Source organism: Erpetoichthys calabaricus, chromosome 18 (genome assembly GCF_900747795.2).
Source record: "Erpetoichthys calabaricus chromosome 18, fErpCal1.3, whole genome shotgun sequence".
Taxonomy (NCBI): Eukaryota; Metazoa; Chordata; class Cladistia; order Polypteriformes; family Polypteridae; genus Erpetoichthys; species Erpetoichthys calabaricus.
The window spans coordinates 32,062,487-32,076,127 of NC_041411.2; the positions used below are offsets into that span (position 1 = coordinate 32,062,487).

General features: G+C 39.2%; 1 protein-coding gene across 1 annotated transcript in view; it reads right to left on the reverse strand.

Annotated features, from left to right (window-relative positions):
• LOC114643048 (stabilin-2-like) overlaps positions 1-6,539 on the reverse strand; it is a 25,685-nt gene extending 19,146 nt beyond the window's left edge. The window contains exons 1-2 of the mRNA XM_051920985.1: positions 6,518-6,539; positions 3,923-4,067 (exon numbers count right to left, since the gene is read on the reverse strand). The gene's annotated coding sequence lies outside the window, so the exon portion shown is untranslated. The remainder of the gene's footprint in view (positions 1-3,922; positions 4,068-6,517) is intronic.
• Between the last annotated feature and the right edge of the window lie 7,102 nt (positions 6,540-13,641).

Here is a 13,641-nt window from a genome sequence, read left to right on the forward strand (position 1 = left end):
CCTCTGCCTCTGTGTAGTTCAGCATGTATTTCCCTGCTGGAGACTGTAGGTGGAACACCCCGGCGGTTTTCTCTGAGGGAGATTATCAATAGTTGAGATATTAAAGTCTTGATTTTTGTCTTTGGTCATACTGTTTTAAGTCATTTATTAGCTTCAAGGTGTGAGATCAATGGCATGTCATGGTGACTCTACCCCACCTCTCTCCTCCCGTATGGATACCATAATTACAGTGGCTTGAATCTTCTAATCATTGTTTAAGAAGAACCAAGTTTTAAAGCACCACACTTTTTTCAAATTCAATAGAGCTCAGTTCATTATGTAATGCAATGGTAGTTTATTTGCTTTTACCTAATCATCGTTTTTTGATTGTGATCAAATAATTATTTGGTATCTCACTCTTTTATGTTTGTGGATTACAGTAGAAGGAGTCATGCAGGATATTCCAGTAATTTACAGGTCCACACCATGTGTGAACAAAGCTAAGGTTGATTTCACAGAAAAACTGGAAAAGTGGAAATTGCCAGATCATAAATTATTTTGATCTTGTCATGCCTAGTGCCTACAAGCATAACTGTGTCTTGAATAAAGTAATAAAATTTGTTGAGATGAGCACGAGCAACATCACAGTGGCCTTACAGAGTATGTGCAGGCGTTCACGTGAGTGATGCACTCATAAAAGACTCAGACAATGAGATGTGTAAGATTGCTGCTAGCTCAACAATTTTCAAAAATCCATGCAGAACGTCAAGCTTCTCCAACTGTTGTGTGGTTGTTTCAGAAATGTGTGGAATTTGGGTGGTCTGGGCCACACTATACAGTGGGGGAAATAAGTATATGATCCCCTGCTGAATTTGTAAGTTTGCTCACTTACAAAGAAAGGAACAGTCTCTAATTTTTATTGTAGGTTAATTTTAATGGAGAGAGACAGAAAATCAACCAAAAATCCAGAAAAAAATACATTACATAAAAGTTATAAACTGAACTGCATGTCATTGAGTGAAATTAGTATTTGATCCCCTACAACCCAGCCAGAATTCTGGCTTCTACAGATTGGTGATTAAAATCAATCAATCAATCAAATAATCAATTCCAGATACTCCTGATCTCAACTCGTTATGTGTATAAAGCACACCTGGCCACAAAATCCGTTTCTTCCATTCCAATCTCTCCACCACCATGGACAAGACCAAAGAGCTGTTAAAGGACGTCAGGGACAAGATCATAAAACTGCACAAGACATACAAATCAAACTTACAGATTCAGCAGGGGATCAAATACTCATTTCCCCCACTGTAACTCTTAAACTAAGCAGGAAATTATCGAACATTGCTGCTCATCTTTGAGTTTTTCTTTAAAGAAAAAAGATGTATAAATTCAACCAATATTTCATCTGCACATTCAGGTTTATTTAATTAATATTTCTTTGATATTTTCTATGCTGATGTACTGTAGTTTTTAAGCATCATAATATTCCCCATAGACTGCCTGCCTCGTATAGATTCTCCATATATTCTACCACATCTGGCAAGTATTTCTCCATCATCTCTTTGTCCTTTATTCCACATGTGCTGTTCTTTTTTGTATTTGTGTTAATTTTTTGACTTTTTTGTCGAAAAGAGGAATATGTTTTTGTTGCTCATCCCGTTCTTGGCATTTGGACTGAAAGTGTTCAGTTTTGGCCCCCACACATTTCTTCTGCACCTGTCGGTGTAACTCCTTATGCTGTTGTTCATCCTTTTTGGAATTTTTCTACCTCGTTCTTTCTCGTTATGTCCAGAATTTCTTGTGTCACCCACTGTTGTTTATTTCCATTCCTCTGTTTGTGCACAGTATGTCAGCCACTTCTTAATCTTTGCCCACAGCTCTGTACTGTCTTCTTTGATTTGGTGACTTTCATCTCAGGTTTTCACCATTTTCATTTCTTTCTCCAAGTCCAGAAGGCCCCAGTATCAAACCTTCATGACTGCTACTACCATGGATTATTAAGGAGCTAAAAGCAGTCAACTGAATGAGAAGAAATGAGAATTCAAATCTGGTGACAAATAAGCTTTAAAGAGTGTACAGCAAGTGCAGAAGAAAAGTTGAACGAAAAAAAGGAAGCTTACAGATATAAATAGGAGATATTTGGAATGGACTGGGCAAAATTACTAGACTCGGGGAAATTCAGGACTCAGGTGCTGGAAGGGAATGTGCGCAAGTCTATCACCCTGAACTAATGTGTTAATAGATTTGTCCTCTTTCCACCACTATCTTCTTCCAAAGGCCAGTGTCCCCAAATTTTCCTGTGGCATCAACAACTCTTACTACTGACCATAAATATGGACTTTCTATAACTGATGATCAAGTGAGGAGACGTCTAAGGAGGCTATAAAAAGGAAAAGCCATGGGACTAGATGGGGTCAGTCCTCCAACTTTGTGGTATCCTCTGCTACCTGTTCACTCTGTCACTAAGGCTCCTTAAAATGTAGCTGCTGTGGAAAGTATCCTGCATTGTTTAATTTCCAAAGAAACTGCCTCTTCATCAAATGATCACTGACCATTGGTCCTTATATCCCACATCATAAAGGTTTTGAGAGGATGGTCCTAGACTATATGAGTCCTCTCATGAAAGATCGCTTGGAGTCAGTGCAGCTTGCTCATTGGACAAAGATTGGAGTAGAAGATGCAATTATCTGTGTGTTCCACAAGGCTTATTCCCATCTGGACAAAGTTGGCAGCACTCAGAGTATTTTGCTTTTTTTTGTTTTGATTTCTCCAATACAATCCAGCCATCCCTGTTAAGGGGTAAACTCAGGGATATGCAGGTGGATGAGCATCCGATGTGCTGGATGATCGGTCAGGTTGACTGCAGTTTGAGGGTCTCAAGGACTGTATCTCTGATGTCTATGTGAGCAACACATCACATGGAACTGTCCTGCCTCCTTTTATCTTCATCCTGTGCACCTCAGCCTATTAACACAGCACCAAGTCATGTCACCTGCAGGAATTCTTCAATGAGTCTGCGTAATCTGGTGCATCGACAAGGGGTCGGGGATAAAGTATGGGAGTCAGATAGAGAACTTACTTTCTTAGTTCAAAGAAAACTGTCTGCAACTCATTATCAGAAAAACCAAGGAACTGGCTCCAAAGAACCTCTATGCCCAGTCACTTGTGTTCATTTCTGTGTATTGTATTGTATTTACCCCCCCCCCCCTTTTTTTTTGACACCCACTGCATGCCCAACCTACCTGGAAAGGGGTCTCTCTTTGAATTGCCTTTCCCAAGGTTTCTTCCATTTTATTTTTTCCTAAAAAGATTTTTCTTTTTGGGAGTTTTTCCTTGTCTTCTTAGAGAGTTGAGGCTGGGGGGCTGTCAAAAGGCAGGGCCTGTTAAAGCCCATTGCAGCACTCCTTATGTGATTGTGGGCTATATAAAAATAAATATGTATTGTATTGTATTGTATTATTCTAGGTGTGGAGGTGGAGGTGGTGCACTGCCTCAAGTACGTGGAGTTCCACATCAGTGACAGCCCGGACTGAACTTATAACACAAAGAAACTATATAAGAAAGGGCAGAGCAGGCTCTTTCACAATTTTTCAATTTGCTTTGTTAAGTGAGAATAAATTCACAGCCCAAGCTTGGAAATAGCCAAAACCAAACAAACAAAAAACAACACCTTATGCTAAACAGACATTCAAAACTTAATTAAAGTTGTTAAATGTTGCTTTGCTTATTCTGTAAGTACAGCCTAACATTAAGTAAAAAAGCATCAACCTAAAAAGTTGTAATACTTATAAAAATATACTTTGTTTAAACAATTGTAAATCAAATTGAAAATAAATCATTGCAACATATAATAGAAAGATATGACAATGAGATAAAAACATATTGAAAATGAAGTAATACAAAAGCCTAGGCATTTATTGGCACTGCTCTGTCTCACCTTCATAATGGAGGTCTGAGCAAATCGCCTGAGGATGGCAGCCTCCGTTGTCGTTCTGGCACCGGTCCACAGGGGGCACTGCCTTCTCCAGGCATTGTATTCCATTGCCCACATAGCCCGTCTGGCATTCACAGCGTCTTGCATTCTGTAACAAATTGTCTTTGCTTACTAAAGGACTGCACATTTATTTAAACAGTTAAGCAAAATGTGACAATCAGCATAAGAGCAGCAGGGCTCATGTTTATCAAATATAAATATAAAACAATACTTTTTAAAAACCATGCTCATATTAAGTTAAGAAGTGTACTAAAAAGTAAAAAATAAGTCTCTCATACATCACTCGTAAAATAAAAGGTGGGCGCTTTTGCTAAGATTTTAAGAAGTGTTTTTTGAATGTTGATTGAGAGACTTTCCTGCCTTGTGCCCTGTGTTGGCTGGGATTGGCTCCAGCAGACCCCCCGTGACCCTGTAGTTAGGATATAGCAGGTTGGATAATGGATGGATGGATGTATGAGAGACTTATTTTTTTTTACTTTTTACTATACTTTTTAACTTAATATATGCGTGGTTTTTAAAAACTATTTTTTTTATATATACTATTTTCAACTTTTTGTCTTGGGATTGTTTTAGTATAATTTTGTAATCAATATTTTAACACTTCCTTTAATATTTCTATCTATTACTAGCATCATCTATTGGTGAAATCTTAAACTATTCCTCATATGAAAATTTCATTTCTTAATTAACATGAATTAATTGATCAATTAGTGAGACTGATTATTGATTCATGTATTGTTATCGGAAGTGAGTAAGTGTGCAAAATTTCAAGTCATTTGGACAATAGGAAGTGGGTTAAATATCGATTACAAGATTTATACCAGACAACAAACAGGTGAAGTTAAAATAAGCGTGGTAATAATATTACTAACAAACTAAACATTAATGGTGGTTTATATTTATTATAACCAAGCAGAGTTTAACCTTTTGTCTACGTATCCATTCATCAGGTAAGCCAGTGGTTCTTAACTCTGGTCCTGGGACTGTGTGTGTGTGTGTGTGTGTGTGTATATATTTTTTTCTTTTTTAAACACATCTGACCCACAACTAGAAAATTATTTTTACTTTTAGTGCAGTGTGTCATTTATATAGACATCTTGTTCCTGCTGTCATTCTGCTGCATTTATTTTATGTTTCTGAGGAAATCCATAAAATCAAGTTCAGGTTTGTGCAGTGGAGGAACCAAACCTGTGGCCTCCACCTAATTGCATGTTAGGACCCTTAGTGGCTCCTCAGACCACATTTAAAGTTCACCAGGTTGGCTTGTATCAAAAGCCTTTAAGTACCATGACGTCCTATTGGCTGTAGAGGTTGGACAGAAAATCTATAAATTTGCTTGCTTTACCTCTCTCTCTCTCTCTCTCTCTCTCTCTGACCAAGTGATGAAAGACCATCTCACACCATGAACTGAAAAGGACAACACAACGAAGACCACAGCTCGGCAGCCATATTGAGACAGGCATGCGGCCTGTTCTGAAGAAAACTGACCACAAATGATGCCTTAACTAGAGACCTTTTAAGTAACTAACAAGTTTGTGTGCCGCCTGAAACTACACATCACCATTTATCAGGTTGTATGGTTGCCAATATTCAAATGTACTTTGCATATTGTTATTATTTATGAATATTATCAATAATACATTGTTTAAATTGTAACTTAACTCTTGCTTGTCTTTTACTATACCTAATTGCCTGAGGTTATAGATGTAGAAGGGAAGGTGGGGAGAAGTTATATGGTACAGTACCTTATAAACAGTGGTAAGTCTGGGAGATTTGAGGCATTCTGACAAAGGCTACATATTAATAATACAAAAGGGGAAAGTAGAGTAATATAATACTCTACTAAGACAAAACCCCTACTATGTAGAAAGACCTTAACACACTTCTTTGGGTCCTCATAACACTTATTAGTGTTTATTCATCTCTGCAATGTGACCTGCTGACAAACATCACATTTGCATGCTCAGAGGTGGCTAAACCAAAACACACTTCTATTTGAGGTGACATATTTAGTATAAGACCTGAGAATCCTCTCATTGTAACAAGTAGCCATACCATCATTTTAATATGCCACTATGCATAGAGATGAATAAACCATCTAGTGAAGTGTCAGAAGTGTTATAAAGACCCAAAGAAGCTTTTGTTACGGTCTCGTTACATAATGAAAGAGGACATGAGTAAACTGCAGTGTCCCCAAAATTATTTCCTTTACTTGCTAAATCTCTTACATTGTTACTGTATGCCAAAGCTCATTCTGACATTATCTGGCACTGGGCAGGAGCAAACTCTAGACAGGCTACCACACACAAGCTCACTTTCTCATGCTGTGCCACCATAATAAGCACAGTTTTAAAAATGTGGGATGAATCCAGAGTGCTCACAAAAAACCCATGTGAACATGGGAAATGTGCAGTCTTTAAGAATTTAACTTACTGTATGTAGATAAAGTCGTGAGGTATCCACGCTAACACTGCACCACCACACTTAGACAGTTGAATTTTAATGGCTTGTGGAATTTCTTTCATTGATAGTACTTACTGCACCGGTAAAGATACAAAGGGCAGAACAACTAAACCCCAGGCCGCTGCACGATCACATTACTGTTAGGAAAAGCAGTTTATTATCAAAATCTTTTCTGTGTAACGTGACCAACGCTCCATCCTTATTTATGACCCAGTCACCACACGCCCCAGATCGGCATAAGATAACAAGCATTAAAGCGATGAAAGGGAAAAAAAAAAGAAAAAAGTATATTTACATATTAACAAACAAGACAGTTTAAGTAATTCCCCCCCAAAAAAAGCAAGTACATAACAAAAATCAAAGACAAACTTTTACAGATGTTCTCCCCTGAGATAACGCGGTTTCTCCAAATTGGATCACACTGTCCTTACAGTTCATGAGCACAGTGAAATGCAGGAATCCCCATGGAGTACGCCAGCAGCCGAGCCAATAACAAAATATTTTGTCCTACCGGTCCCCAAAGCTCGATTGCTCCTGGGAAGCCACAAAAAAGTTTGTGTTCCTTGTATCCCCAAGTAAAATAAAATCATCTTCCAGCAGGTGGCACGCAGGTGGATTCTTGGCGCTAACTCGCTGCTCCACTCAATGTCTCTCTCTCTCTCTCTCCTTTTCCAGTTAAATCATCTTCAGCCCCAACTGCCCTGTCCGCAATGTGTCTTCCACTTAAAGGTGTATCTCCCCATTTTTTGGGTAACCCTCAGCAACCCATTTCCTGATGTACACCCAAAGGAGATGCAAACTGATTACGGGACAATAATACATGTGGCACCCGTAACACAACAACGACAGAGAAATGTATGCCAACAAAAAAGGAGATTGTTAAATACTCCCAACTTTCATCCATATCATATGCAAACATTGCTTTTACATCCCACATGAATGTTGGGTTAAAGAGCACTATTTACGAAAGTTGGATCGCCAATGTGCTCACTGTGAGGTTGCATTTTTTGATACAGAAAACAACAGAGTAGCCAAAATGGAAATGCTTGCCCAGTATGAACCTGCTTTATTTGTGGACAAGTGAACTGTGTGTTTCCTATTATAACAATATTTTTGCCAAAAATACACGTGTTTTGCACGTTGGGAGTATAGAACCGAATAATTTGATGTCTGGATCATGCAACACGAGTAATGTGAGATTTTTCTTGTATGTTTTGACATTTTTTGTTGTTGTCCAGCATTGCTCACCGTTGGATCCCATTCTTTTAGAAATTTAGTTATGTCTGTTCTCCACAATACATATTAGAAAGTTATAATGTTTGGGTTGGAGCATTCCTTTAAAAATTTATTTACTTTTTCTTCTTTTTTTATTTTTTTTTTGTATACACAAGTATTAAGAGACCTGGAACAATGCTGTTTTATTGCAGTTTCAGATGTAAGTGGTATTTAAATTGAACATCATCTACCATATTTTCTAAAAGGCAAGGCAGGCAGCTTCAAGGCAAATTAAAAGACAGCAAAAGAAGTTTGGTCCTGAAAGTAGCATTTCTAGGCTGTTTAAGGAAAACTCAAACCCTGTTCAAGCTGCATTGTAATCTCATCTACATAACCATTAAACATCACAGTTCTGTGTGACCAGCAGTTTATTATTCCTCTCACCTGTACAGTTCCGTCCGTCTCCATCATACATTGGTCCACATTCACATATGTTATTCGCTTGGCACACTGCATTAATGTCGCATTCTGGTGTACATATAGGCTTTACTTCTGCAGAAATGGGATGCACACATTTAAAAATGGAAACAATTAAACAAAACAGGCAATCATTTTTGGGCAAACATTTTAAATAAAATTTTTTTTTTTTTCTAAAGAAATAAAATGTAGAACTAAAGTTTCATATTCATCTGAAACGCAGTTGTCGGAACAGACTGATTAATAAAATGAAGACCTGAACGTACCATTTTATGAAAATCTCCTAGCTGTCAAACATGCAGGTCCACTTATCATCCACCCATTCATCTTTTATATTTCCAGATTAGGAATTTGGAGAGTTAAGGGAAATTTTTGCAGCTTTAGACTGGTAGTCCAACTTTTGCACGTTGTGGCCATTAACTCAAAAGTAATGCTTGTTTAATTCACTTAACGTACGCACGTTAAGTTTCTGATGGTGCAATTATTACTGTTTCTCTTTGAAGTCTGCTGGATTTCTTTTAAACCCCTTGACACTAGACTGGAATAAGTGGGCTTAAAAAATCGAATAAATACACATATATGAGGGTAAATCAAACAGTAAACACTGTTTGAAAATGACACGGTAACTGCAACAGACAGAAATCGATGCCATGCACTGCATTCACGTTGGCTTATGGGTAGCTTAAGCATGCACAGTGTAGCACTCTGCCTTTAGGCTAGTTGAAACCAAAGTCAGATGAACATGAACACTTCACTACAGGATTGCACTATTGTTGAACAACAGTGAGATTTCTTTGAGAGTGAAACCTGCTGAAAATCACCAAAGGATGATGGGCTTGTGCAGATCAGTAAACTGTTTAGGTACCCATCTTGTGCAAACTTTACGGCACCCCAAGTCTTCGTGGACTATGGCACATGCAGATCCATGGCTCATATCCTAATGTGCAGCAACACTGAACAACGTAATCCGTTGGCCACCTCTTATGAAAGCAGTCGCCATGTCGATGTGGGCTTGTGTGCATGATGTTGATAGTGAACCAGATCGTGTTTCATCAGTTACACTTTCCTCTTTAAACCTTTCTACCCTTTCATAAACATTTCGTTGAGTCCTGCTGTTTTCACTTCCGTACTGAGCCAACATCCTTTGGTGATTTTGAGCAGGTTTCACTCCCACTGCCCAAAGAAGTCTCACTATGGCATATTGTTCAGCAATGGTGCAATCCCGCAGCACAGTGTTAATGTTCATTTGACCTTGGCTTCAACTGGACTACTTATAATGGCAGAGCACTGTGCTGTGTGTGTTTGAACTACCCATAAGCCATCATAAATAAGTCATATCGCATCAGCTTCTACTCATTACAGTTACAGCGTAATTTTCAAATTGCCTTTACCTTCTGATTTACCCTCATATTTAGTATTTGTGCCACTGGACAGACACAGACTTGTGTCACTATCCTTTGTGTATATTCTAACAGGCAATGTCAATGGCTCTCTCAAGAATCCGGGTTTCAAGCCACACTCTTTCTGTTGCAGGTTTCAAATACCAGTAAACTGTGAATGAGCCTATGTAGACAAAGTAAACACCCCTGTCTTAATCCTATTCACAGCAGTTAATTCTACATAATGAAAATGAAAATCTGAATTAACCTAGTTCACTTTCACAGCGCTTCCCAGTCCAGCCGTCTTTGCAGAAGCAGCTCCCATCTCCATCGAGTCCTTCAGTGCATGTTCCATTTTCCGTACATTTACACTCTTTAAGGGAAAAAGAAATAATTTTTCAGTGTCAGCTGATCCTGATAAAAGAACACCTCTACCTAAGGCAGTACTCAGAAAGCAAACACTCAATAGAAATGGATGAAACAGTCAGTGGTGAGTATGGACAGGCACACAGTAAAAGGTGAAAGTCATCTGCAGTAATACGCTCAGACTGAAATATGTCTGCAAATTAAGAAATGTGCAAGTGAAGATTGTTTTTTCTGCTAGAGCGGCTGCTTTATTAGAATTAAGGAAACTTATTGCCTTAACAATGAGAATACGATAATACAACTTAGTCATCTTTTTAAAACACAAATGATAATGATGAGCACCAGCAGAACACACAGTAACATAAATCTGATAAATGTACAAATCAAAGACTAACTGCATGCGAGCGAGGATCTTAAACAACTTTTCCACCTTCAAAGTACCAAGAACATTCTGCTTTCACTAAAGGATGTTGGCTTGTGCAGATCGAGTTGTTTGGGTACCCATCTTGTGCAAACCTTACAGTACCCCAAGTCGCCCTGCACTATGGCATGCGGAGATCCATAACTGATATCCAAATGTGCAGCAGCACTGGACAATGTAATCCTTTCGGTCTTCTCCGATGAATACATTCACCATGCCAATGGTGCGGCTTGTGCGTGTGATGCCTATCTCAAAGTTTCCCGATCAGTGGGTTGTGGCTTGACATCTGTGGGTTGTGAGTGGCTGTTGCCACCCATCTGTTCGGTGAAACAATAAACAGTGTTGCTTGATATTTTTGTCCCTTTCTAACTTCTTTCGTTTTGTATGACCAGGGGCAGACTGGCCATTAGGGCATTTGGGCATTTGGGCAATGCTGGTCTGGTCATGGGCTGGCCATTTCATGAAATAAATTTTCTGTACTGGTTACTGTTTGACATTAAAATTAATTTTCATTACTGCAATTTATATAGTCCTATATAATATACCATATTACATCAAATTGTTTTAGTTGTCAGTACACAAAGTTGCAATTAAAAATTTTGTCAAAACTGCCTTTTGCAGAATTCTGTTTCTATATCGCTACATTTTGGCTAGCATATACATTATTGCAATTTATTTTATCTCATATCTAGTATTTAAATTCTTCAGTACTAATAATTAGTTTAGATTATATATTTTGCATTTTATTGTTCTCTGTTGGTGTCCTACTATTGCTGCTCTATCGAGAGTATCCTATGCTACTGCCTCTGTGTGTGGTTTTCCAGGTGCACAACAGCGCAGAGGAAAACACTTCAGCGGATTGTAAAGACTGCCCAGCAGATCATCGGCTGCTCTTTACCCTCTCTGGATGAACTGCACCACTCTAGCTGCCTCAGAAAAGCAGAAAATATCTTAAAAGACTCCTCACACCCCGCTCATGACATGTTCCAACTGTTGCCATCAAGCAAAAGATATAGGAGCATCAAAATAAAGTCTAATAGACTGTTGCTATTAGGGCACTGAATGCCACCTAATCACCTCCAATGCAGCAGTGCAATAGATGACATCGTGTGCAATAGTGTTCACGTGCAATTAAGGTCTTATGTTGAATGTTTGTGTTCTACCTTATTTCTTCTTATCCTTTTGTAATTATAGTTATTTATATTTCAACACCGCAGGGACTGCTCCTAATTTTGTTGTATTTGTTACACTTCCCAGGTCCTCCCTTGCTGGAGTTTGCATGTTCTCCCAGTGTCTGCGTGGGTTTCCTCTGGGTGTTCCGGTTTCCTCCCACAGTCCAAAGACATGCAGGTTAGGTGCACTGGTGATTGGAAATTGTCCCTAGTGTGTGCTTGGTGTGTGTGTGTGTCTGTGTGGTGCCCTGCGGTGGGCTGGCACCCTGCCCGGGGTTTGTTTCCTGCCTTGCGCCCTGTGTTGGCTGGGATTGGCTCCAGCAGACCCCTGTGACCCTGTAGTTAGGAAATAGCGGGTTGGATAATGGATGGATGTTACAATGACAATAAAGATATTCCGATTCTGATTTTATGTGAGCGATAATTAGTGGTTTTCAGCTGCGATTATTAGTATGATGAAATAAAGTTATAAAGCACAGGATAGGAATTTTTCATATTAGGACGGAACATATATATATGAGCAGTATTGAGCGACGATTTGACACATCAACAACATCTGCGTTCTATGCCGATCTGTCGCTTCTTCACCCGAGGAAATTTAGTGAAGTTCCATTGGGAGCTATGGAAGAGCTGCAGTGACATTTGCTCAGATTTGACGATGGCATCACTGCTGAACAACTATGAACAGAACTGCAAAGCTTTGAACAGCAGTGGCCAACACTTTAACAATCAGTAGCAGACGCTTATACTGTGGAGGATGACAATGACAGTGATCGTGAACAAGATGGGACAACTGGATCAACTTGCAAGTCTTGTAAAGATTGTCCTCTTTGTTGCTACAAGGTGCTACTTCAGTTGAACCTCTTAACTGATGCTTATAAGAGCACTGGGCTTGCCTACAAGCTAATGCTAATGCTGCCTGTGTCGCAAGTGCAGTGTGAAAGATCATTCTCTGTGTTGAAGAGAATCAAAAGCCACCTTAGAAGCACAATGACGCAAGAACATCTTGAGGCATTCATGTTGATGTTGGTGGAGAAAAGTATCCTAGCCAAACTTGACACTAACAGTATTGTTGATGATGTGGCTGCTAAAAGCAGCAAGCTGCGTAAGCTACTAGCCTACTAGGGTACTGGCACTTGGACATGACATTGACATTTGACATGTACTCTAATAACATGTAAACCGTGTTACTAAATTTTTATTTTTCATTAAATTTTACTTCTAGGCATGTCATCAGATTTTAAGTCGTGTCTAAACAACAGCATACAGATTAAGTTTGGCAACAGTTTAGTCAGAGTTCATATCATAATAATATCATAGGCTCATAGCAAGTAGCGAGCTGTATACTCATCATAAATTTTAAGAAAATGACAATGAATAATGGGCCAAGTGGGTCGACCTCGTCACCTCATTCATTGAAGGATGCCGGTTTTGAGACCCAGTCTGCTCCTTTGTATGACAAAGTGGGCATTTACCATTCTGCTAAGCTTTTAGTGGTACACAAGTCCTGATAAAACAGCAGATTTAACAGGGATAAAGAAATCCAGCGGCACCCCCAACCTGCATTCCTGCGAAAAAGGCTTAGCTGCACCTCTACCATTCTTGGTCAAGCTTGTACTTCATCTGATAACAAAGGTGTAAATCAGAGTTGAAACTGACATTTCTTTAATATTCTTTGAGACATGGAGGTGCCAAATGGACACCCAAGGTTCAACAAAGAGATATAATTCAATGAGTGGCAACTTTGATGGACAAATAGTGAGTGTATGAGCAGGCACTGGTTCTGTTACTTGAAGGGACTTTTAGCCACTCGCCATAGGTTACACCAACCTTTACAATTTAGCTGCATTCATCTGCTTGCAATCTGATCACCAAAAAGCTGATGAGCTGCTCCCTCTTTGGGGTGCTGAAAGCTCAGATCCACTTTACCAAGCGAAGCTCTGTGCCGTTACTAAGCCCAGTCTGAGGAAGGCTGAGAAGCAGCCATTACTGTATTATTTCAAGACAGGGACTTCAGCATCTAAATCTTTTGTTCCAGAAAGAGCATCACTTTTCTCTGTGAGGTTGCAGTGGACACAGCAAACAGCATAACTGAGAGAAGCATGGCACACCACAAACAAAGAACCATGTCACAAAGAGAAAGAAGGCACTAAAGCACATGAAGAATAC